Consider the following 9,158-nt stretch of genomic DNA (forward strand, 5'->3'; position numbering starts at 1 on the left):
GCCAGCCCCATGGCTTAGCAGTTGAGTGCGAGCGCTCTGCTGCTGGCAGCCCAGGTTCGGATCCTGGGCGCGCACCAACGCACCGCTTCTCCGGCCATGCTGGGGCCACGTCCCACATACAGCAACTAGAACGATGTGCGGCTGTGACATACAACTATCTACTGGGGTTTTGGGGGGAAAAAATTAAAAGAATAAAAATAAATAAAAAAATTAGAAAGAGCAGAGCCTGTCCCACTGGAGTATTACTTCATCAAACAAATTGAAAACATTAGCCTGTGCTCTTCCCAAGTGCCTGAATTTCTTCCCAAACAGAAAGTTATCTGTGGTAACTCCCATGCTTCCAGCCTTCCGGTCTCTCCAAGGGTGAGGCATCCCCATTTCAGTTCAAAATCAACTTCTCCCAACTTCATCAGACTCATGTATCGCTAATTATCCCTTCTCTCCTGTGTTCTGTCCCTCCCTAATGGATCCTTCTCCTCGGCCTATAAACATATTCAAATCTCTTCCATCCTTAAATTTTTTTTCTAATGACCTTGTCTCCTTTTAACCGCTGTTTTATTTTCCTCCTTCCCTGCTTGTTCTTCCAAAAAAGCTGGTATTCTCCTGTGTCTCCACTTCCTCTTCTCTATTATCACAGCCCAACCCTATGCTAGCTTTTTTAGGAGTTAAGTCACAGACTTGGCCCATTTTAAGTTTATAATCAACTAAAATCTCTGGATCATTTTTAAGCAATTGTTGCCAAGCTAAATCTCTCCCATCTTGAATTTGAGCAGTCTATTATTTGAACGCAAACTTGGAAATGGAAGTTTACATGACTCCTAATTTAATCTTACTGATTTCTGAATTCTATGGTCTCCAGCTTTATGTCATTTCCTATTCACTCAGCTCAGTTTGGGCTGTAGATCCTCTTGGATTCTCCAGGGCTTTCCTGGACACTTGGGCTGAGAGGGGTCATTGGGCTATCCCAAACTGGCTTCACAGGGATTGTACCCAGAGATTCCTAGGAGTCCTTTTGAGAGTTCTGTTAAGAACCCATCTGGCTCTGCCCATAACATTCCACTGAAACTGCTCTCATTAAAGTCACCAAGAATCTCTAAATTGTTCTGAGTTTTTCTTTTTAAAGTGCGTACTGAATTACATCATTTCTTTTTCCTCTTTTTTCACCTCACTAGATCTCTCCACTGCATTTGGCGCTACACATTTTTCCTTTCTCACGTTAGAATGTCGACTTCCTGAGCTCTCCTAACAGCCTCTTCTCCAGATTCTTGTCCTACCTCCGTTCCTTCTTCCTCGTGCCTCTTCAATATAGGTGATTCTCAAGGTTCTACTCTTGACCCACTTTTCTACTTCTCTTCTCATTCTACTTGCTCTTCCAGCGTGATCTCATCCATCTACCCATTGCAAAGAGATTCTCAAATCTTTTGTCCAGTCCATACCTCTCCCTCAAGCTTCAGTTTTGTAGCCACCTCCTCCTGGACATCTCCATGTGGTAACCAAGGAACTTCGAATAACCACGTTCAAAACTAAACTATTTTTTTCACTGTGCCTTTTCCAATATTCCCTATTCCATGCATTTACCCACAGCTAGAATCCCGATATTCCAGAGATCTTTGGAAACAAGCTAGGACTTTCTTGGCCATTCACCATATTACAATTCTTTTGTTTTCTATAAACAAACTGGTTTGAAAACTGTCACTAAGTGGACGTGGTATAATAAGGCTTCTGGTGTTCCCTTCCCACAAGATCATTTATATAAGTTATAACAAGCTTGAAGAAACTAAAAGCGAATAATAGGTTCAAAGTAAAAGTCTCACATTTCCTTATGAAAAATTACTAAATAGTGCTAGATTATAAATGTAAATCTCCAAGATCCCAACATCAAGAATTTGAAAATATTTATGTTATGCCCTCTACCTTCAACAATGTTAAAATATTGTTGAGAAAAATATATATATAGTTGAGATAGATAATTATGCATGACCAAACAGAGATTAATAAAAGAGATTGCATAGGTGCTAAAAAAGATGAAAGAAAGCTGCTTTGGAGGAAATGACAGAGCAATGTATACTTAAATGGACCCTTGAACAAAGGATAAAGTTCAGATAGGTAGGGTAGTATTTTCTAAGCAAAATCTCACAGATAGTGCAAGTAATTTATATTGTGGTTCATCAGGAAATTAGGTTAAAATAGCTAATAACAATAATTGTAACTAGTGATTAATTATTCAATTAAAATTGTTAACAAAAACACAAAATTACAATAAAAAATAAAATAATAACATAGCATTTGAAGTTGTTGTCCCATCGACATCTTCTCAGCACTTCTTGTTCCATACGTGCTAGAAAAAGTCCTCTGCAAGCACTTGCAACTTTTCACCTGAGGACTTTTTCTCAACCCCTGCAGAGCATGCCAGAAGTGCCAAGGAGAGCAGCCTTCAACCGATGACGAATGGAAGTTGAAGGGTAAATATACCACCTATGATAAGCTTAAAAATGTCCTCCGAAGATATCAGGCTGTAATCCCTGAAACCTGTGAATATTATGTTTTGGGCCAAAGTTGTGACTAAGTTAAGGATCTTGAAATGGGGAGGTTATCCTGGACTATCCAGGTGGGCCCTAAATGCAATCACATCTGTTCTTATAAGAGCTAGACAGAGGGAAATTTCACACAGGAGAGAAAGAGACAGTGTGATCACAGGGCCAGTGATTTTAGCAATGTAGCCACAAGTCAAGGAATGCCAGCGGCCACCAGAAGAGGGAAGAGCCAAGGAACAGATTCTCTCCTAGAGCCGCCAAAGGGAGTGTGACCCCCTGGACCACATGATTCCAGTGATAATGATTTCGGACTTCTGGCCTCTAGCCCTGTGAGAGAATAAGTTTCTGTCGTTTTCAGCCATCAAATTTGTGTTCATTTGTTACAGCATCCATAGAACACTAATACACCAATATTTATACTAATAAATATACCAATATCTTCACTCCTCAGAGGTAGGACAACTCTGAAGCATCTTCCACATTGTCTTACAGAAGTCTACAAAACGATGAGCCCCCCTGCAGAGGTAACCTGCTCACCAACCCACTCTGTTACTGTCCTTCTCACTTCCCCATTCTTGTTATCAGTGGTTTCCTGACTCTCCTTCAAAATAAACCACTTGCACTGAAATCCTTGTTTATTAGTATCCTGGGGCTGCCATAACAAAGTTCCAAAAATTGCACAACAGAAATGTATTATTCTCTCACAGTTCTGGAGGCTAGAAGTTGGGAATAAACATGTTGGCATAGTTGGTTCCTGTTTAGGGCTCTGAGGGAGAATGTATTCCATGCTTCTCTCCAAGTTCCTGGTGATAGCTGGCAATCCATGGCATTCTCTAGTTTGTAGATGCATCACTCCAATCTCCGCCTCCATCTTTACCTAGCATTCTCCCTGTGTCTCTGTGTCTTCACATGGCCTTCTTCCCCTCATGTAAGGACACTGGTTATATTGGTTTAAAGGCCCATTCTAATGACCTCATCTCAACTTAATTACATCTGCAAAGACACTGTTTCCAAATAGGGTCACATTCATAAGTACTGGGGGTTAGGATTTTAATATCTTTTTGAGGAGCACACAATTCATCCCATAACACCTTGACTCAGGGTCAAGTTCAGGAGACCCCAACCTAGGACAGTTATCACTTATTTAGCACTTTTTAGATTTCCCTAACTATAATTATCTCTTTTTATCCTTACTAATCTTATGAGGTAAATATTAGCTCAGTTTTAAAGTTAATAAATCTGTGAATTAGATATTATAGTATAGTAAAGTCTGTGTTTACACCAGATGGGAAATGTAATAAGATGCCAATCCCACCAGTGGCAGTGGTTTTCAGCAAAAGGGATCAAATGCCTTAAACTCTTTTCCTAATATGCAATATTATAGATCAGGAAAAAATTAAAGACGGATTTTCCTAGGATTGTGATATATGTTCTTTTCTATTTAAGATTTTTGTTGATAAATTAAACTTCTAAGACTTGACGTTTCCTCTTTATTTGCGTTGGCTGCTCAGAGCCATTCTTTATTTATTCATTGCTTTCTAAAATCTCTAGGCAAGGGGAAGTAGATTCCAGGCACAAAGTCATGTACAGTTTCTGATAGTCCCTTGGCAGCAACAGTTCCTCACTCTCCTCTCTGTACCAGACTCTGCTAGGAGCTCTCTGTGGAAGAATGTTCTGTAAAACAAGGACACATTGTCTCCAGGCCTCTATTCTAAAGCTACTGGGAAATATGCTGAGCAGGGAAGAGACTATAGAATGAAACTAACATCTAAGCAATCATGTATATCATTCTCACACCTCCCACAATGCAGCCCCTGCTTATTCTAATATTCTCTACTCCACCTATCACCAAAGCTCAAGTCCTTCCTCTGGTTACAAGTTTGGAAATAATTCTGCTCCTGGGCATATCCACAAACACTGCGAAGACCTGCTTAGCATTTCTGCTTCTGATTGCTGTCCTTCATTTTGCAAGCTGATGCTGTTGATTATAATTAAAATCCACTTGGGTGAATAAATGGATATATAAGTGAAAAAAGTCAATATCTTTGAATAGATTGATGAGAAGTCTGGATGATCCAAAATATCTCCTCTTAAGTACATACTTATCAATAGCTACTTTAAACGTCAATGGACTAAATGCCCCAATTAAAAGGCATAGGGTGGCTGACTGGATAAAAAAACAAGACCCATATATATGCTGCATACAAGAGACACACTTCAGACCTAAAGACACTCACAAACTGAAAGTGAAGGGATGGAAAAAGATACTCCACGCAAATGGCAATGAAAAGAAAGCTGGGGTAGCAGTACTCATATCAGACAAAATAGACTTTAAAACAAAAACTGTAAAAAGAGACAAAGAAGGGCATTACATAATGATCAAGGGAACAATCCAACAAGAGGATATAACACTTGTAAATATCTACGCACCCAATGTAGGTGCACCTAAATATATAAAGCAATTATTAACAGACATAAAAACAGAAATAGACAGTAACACAATAATAGTAGGGGACTTTAACACTCCACTTACACCAACAGATAGATCATCCAAACAGAAGATCAATAAGGAAACATTGGCCTTAAACGACACCTTAGAACAGATGGACCTAGTAGATATATACAGAGCATTCCATCCAAAAACCGAAGAATACACGTTCTTTTCAAATGCACATGGAACATTCTCCAAGATTGATCACATATTAGGCCACAAAACAAGTCTCCATAAATTTAAGAAGATTGAAATAATACCAAGCATCTTTTCTGACCACAACGGTATGAAACTAGAAATCAACTATAGGAAGAAAATCAGAAAAGCCACAAATACATGGAGATTAAACAAAATGCTACTGAACAACGACTGGGTTAACGAAGAAATCAAAGAAGAAATAAAAAAATACCTGGAGACAAACGAAAATGAAAATACGACATGCCAGAATTTATGGGATACAGCAAAAGCGGTTCTAAGAGGGAAGTTTATAGCGATACAGGCCTATCTCAACAAACAAGAAAAATCTCAAATAAACAATCTAAAAATGCACCTAAAGGAACTGGAAAAAGAAGAACAAACAAAGCCCAAAATCAGTAGAAGAAGGGAAATAATAAAAATCAGAGCAGAAATAAATGAAATAGAGACCAAAAAAACAATAGAAAAAATTAATAAAACCAAGAGCTGGTTCTTTGAAAAGATCAACAAAATAGACAAACCTTTAGCTAGACTCACCAAGAAAAAAAGAGAGAAGGCACAAATAAGTAAAATCAGAAATGAAAGAGGAGAGGTTACAACAGACACCTCAGAAATACAAAAGATTATAAGAGAATACTATGAAAAACTATATGCCAACCAATTCGACAATCTGGAAGAAATGGATAAATTCTTAGAATCATACAACCTTCCAAAACTGGATCAAGAAGAAGTGGAGAATTTGAATAGACCAATCACCAGTAAGGAGATCGAAACAGTAATCAAAAACCTCCCCAAAAATAAAAGTCCAGGACCAGACGGCTTCCCTGGTGAATTCTACCAAACATTCAAAGAAGACTTAATACCTATCCTTCTCAAACTCTTCCAAAAATTGAGGAGGGGGAAGCTCCTAACTCATTCTACGAAGCTGACATTACCCTGATACCAAAACCAGACAAGGACAACACAAAAAAGAAAATTACAGGCCAATATCACTGATGAACATCGATGCGAAAATCCTCAACAAAATACTAGCAAATCGCATACAACAATACGTTAAAATTATACACCATGATCAAGTGGGATTTATTCCAGGGATGCAGGGATGGTTTAACATTCGCAAATCAATCAACGTAATACACCACATTAATAAAATGAAGAACAAAAATCACATGATCATCTCAATAGATGCAGAGAAAGCATTTGACAAGATCCAGCATCCATTTATGATAAAAACTCTGAATAAAATGGGTATAGAAGGAAAGTACCTCAACATAATAAAGACCATATATGAGAAACCCACAGCTAATATCATCCTCAATGGTGAAAAACTGAAAGCTATCCCTCTAAGAACAGGAACCAGACAAGGATGCCCACTGTCACCACTCCTATTTAACATAGTATTGGAAGTCCTAGCCAGAGCAATCAGGCAAGAGAAAGAAATAAAAGGGATCCAAATTGGAAAGGAAGAAGTGAAACTGTCACTATTTGCAGATGACATGATTTTATATATAGAAAACCCTAAAGAATCCACCAGAAAACTTTTAGAAGTAATAAACGAATATGGTAAAGTTGCAGGATACAAAATCAACATACAAAAATCAGTTGCATTTCTGTACACTAACAACAAAGTAGCAGAAAGAGAAATTAAGAATACAATCCCATTTACAATTGCAACAAAAAGAATAAAATACCTAGGAATAAACTTAACCAAAGAGGTGAAAGATCTGTACACCGAAAACTATAAAACATTTCTGAAAGAAATTGAAGAAGACACAAAGAAATGGAAAGATATTCCGTGCTCTTGGATTGGAAGAATTAACATAGTTAAGATGTCCATACTTCCTAAAGCCATCTATAGATTCAATGCAATCCCTATCAAAGTTCCAACAACATTTTTCACAGAAATAGAACAAAGAATCCTAAAATTCATATGGAACAACAAAAGACCCCGAATAGCTAAAGGAATCCTGAGAAAAAAGAACAAAGCTGGAGGTATCACACTCCCTGATATCAAAATATACTACAAAGCTATAGTAACCAAAACAGCATGGTACTGGCACAAAAACAGACACACAGATCAATGGAATAGAATCGAAAGCCCAGAAATAAACCCACACATCTATGGACAGCTAATCTTTGACAAAGGAGCCAAGAACATACAATGGGGAAAAGAAAGTCTCTTCAACAAATGGTGTTGGGAAAACTGGATAGCCATATGCAAAAATGAAAGTAGATCCTTACCTTACACCATACACAAAAATTAACTCCAAATGGATTAAAGACTTGAATGTAAGACCTGAAACTGTGAAAGTTCTAGAAGAAAACATAGGCAGTACACTCTTCGACATCGGTCTTAGCAACATCTTTTCAAACACCACATCTGACCGGGCAAGAGAAACAATAGAAAAAATAAACAAATGGGACTACATCAAACTAAAAGCTTCTGCACAGCAAAGGAAACCATCAACAAAACGAAAAGACAACCTAACAATTGGGAGAAGATATTTGCAAACCATACATCTGATAAGGGCTTAATCTCCAAAATATATAAAGAACTCATGCATCTCAACAACAAAAACTACCAACCCAATTAAAAAATGGGCAAAAGACCTGAACAGACATTTCTCCAAAGAAGATATACAGATGGCCAACAGACACATGAAAAGATGTTCAAAATCACTAACTATCAGGGAAATGCAAATCAAAACTACAATGAGATATCACCTCACGCCTGTCAGAATGGCTATAATTAACAAGACAGGAAACAACATGTGTTGGAGAGGATGTGGAGAGAAGGGAACTCTCATACACTGCTGGTGGGAGTGCAAACTGGTGCAGCCACTATGGAAAACAGTATGGAGATTCCTCAAAAATCAAGGATAGAACTACCATATGATCCAGCTATTCCACTGTTGGGTATTTATCCAAAGAACTTGAAAACACCAATTTGCAAAGGTACATGCACCCCTGTGTTCATTGCAGCGTTATTCACAATAGCCAAGACTTGGAAGCAACCTAAGTGCCCATCAAGGGACGAATGGATAAAGAAGCTGTGGTATATATACACAATGGAATACTACTCAGCCATAAGAAACGAGAAATCCAGCCATTTGTGACAACATGGATGGACATTGAGGGTATAATGCAAAGTGAAATAAGTCAGAGGGAGAAGGCCAAATACCGTATGATTTCCTTCATTAAGTAGTAGATAATAACAACAATAAACAAACACATAGGGACAGAGATTGGATTGGTGGTTACCAGAGGGGAAGGGGAGGGGGGAGGGTGAAAGGGATAATTCGGTACATGTGGGTGGTGATGGGTTGTAATTAGTATTTTGGTGGTGAACATGATGTAGTCCATGCAGAAATAGAAGTACAATGATGTACACCTGAAATTTTTGCAATGTTATAAACCAATGTTACTGCAATAAAAAAAATAAAAAATAAAAAAAAAAACAAAAACAAAAAAAAACAAAAAAAACAAAATATCTCCTCTTATATCTGTCACACCATAAAGAAGATAAATATCTACCCCTAAAGAATCTCTATCTTGGGCCCATTAGGGGCAAAAGGACTTTTTAATATTCCATTTAGGACTTTTTATCATCCAGAAAGAAAAGGGAATTGGTGGCTTCTGGAGGTGGCAGAAATGGGAAGTGGAGGAGGGGAAGGATGTAAGTGAAAGAGAAAGGCTCCAAAACAGCTAGCTTTTAAACATAATACAGGGGCCAGACCCGTGGCGTAGTGGTTAAGTGCACGCGCTCCACTGCTGGCAGCCCGGGTTCGGATCCTGGGCGTGCACCAATGCACCACTTGTCAGGCCATGCTGTGGTGGCGTCCCATATAAAGTGGAGGAGGATGGGCACAAATGTTAGCCCAGGGCCAGTCTCCATCAGCAAAAAAAAAGAGCAGGATTGGCACGGAAGTTAGCTCAAG

Source organism: Ceratotherium simum, chromosome 6 (assembly GCF_057802395.1).
Source record: "Ceratotherium simum simum isolate JZ-2026a chromosome 6, ASM5780239v1, whole genome shotgun sequence".
Lineage (NCBI taxonomy): Eukaryota > Metazoa > Chordata > Mammalia > Perissodactyla > Rhinocerotidae > Ceratotherium > Ceratotherium simum.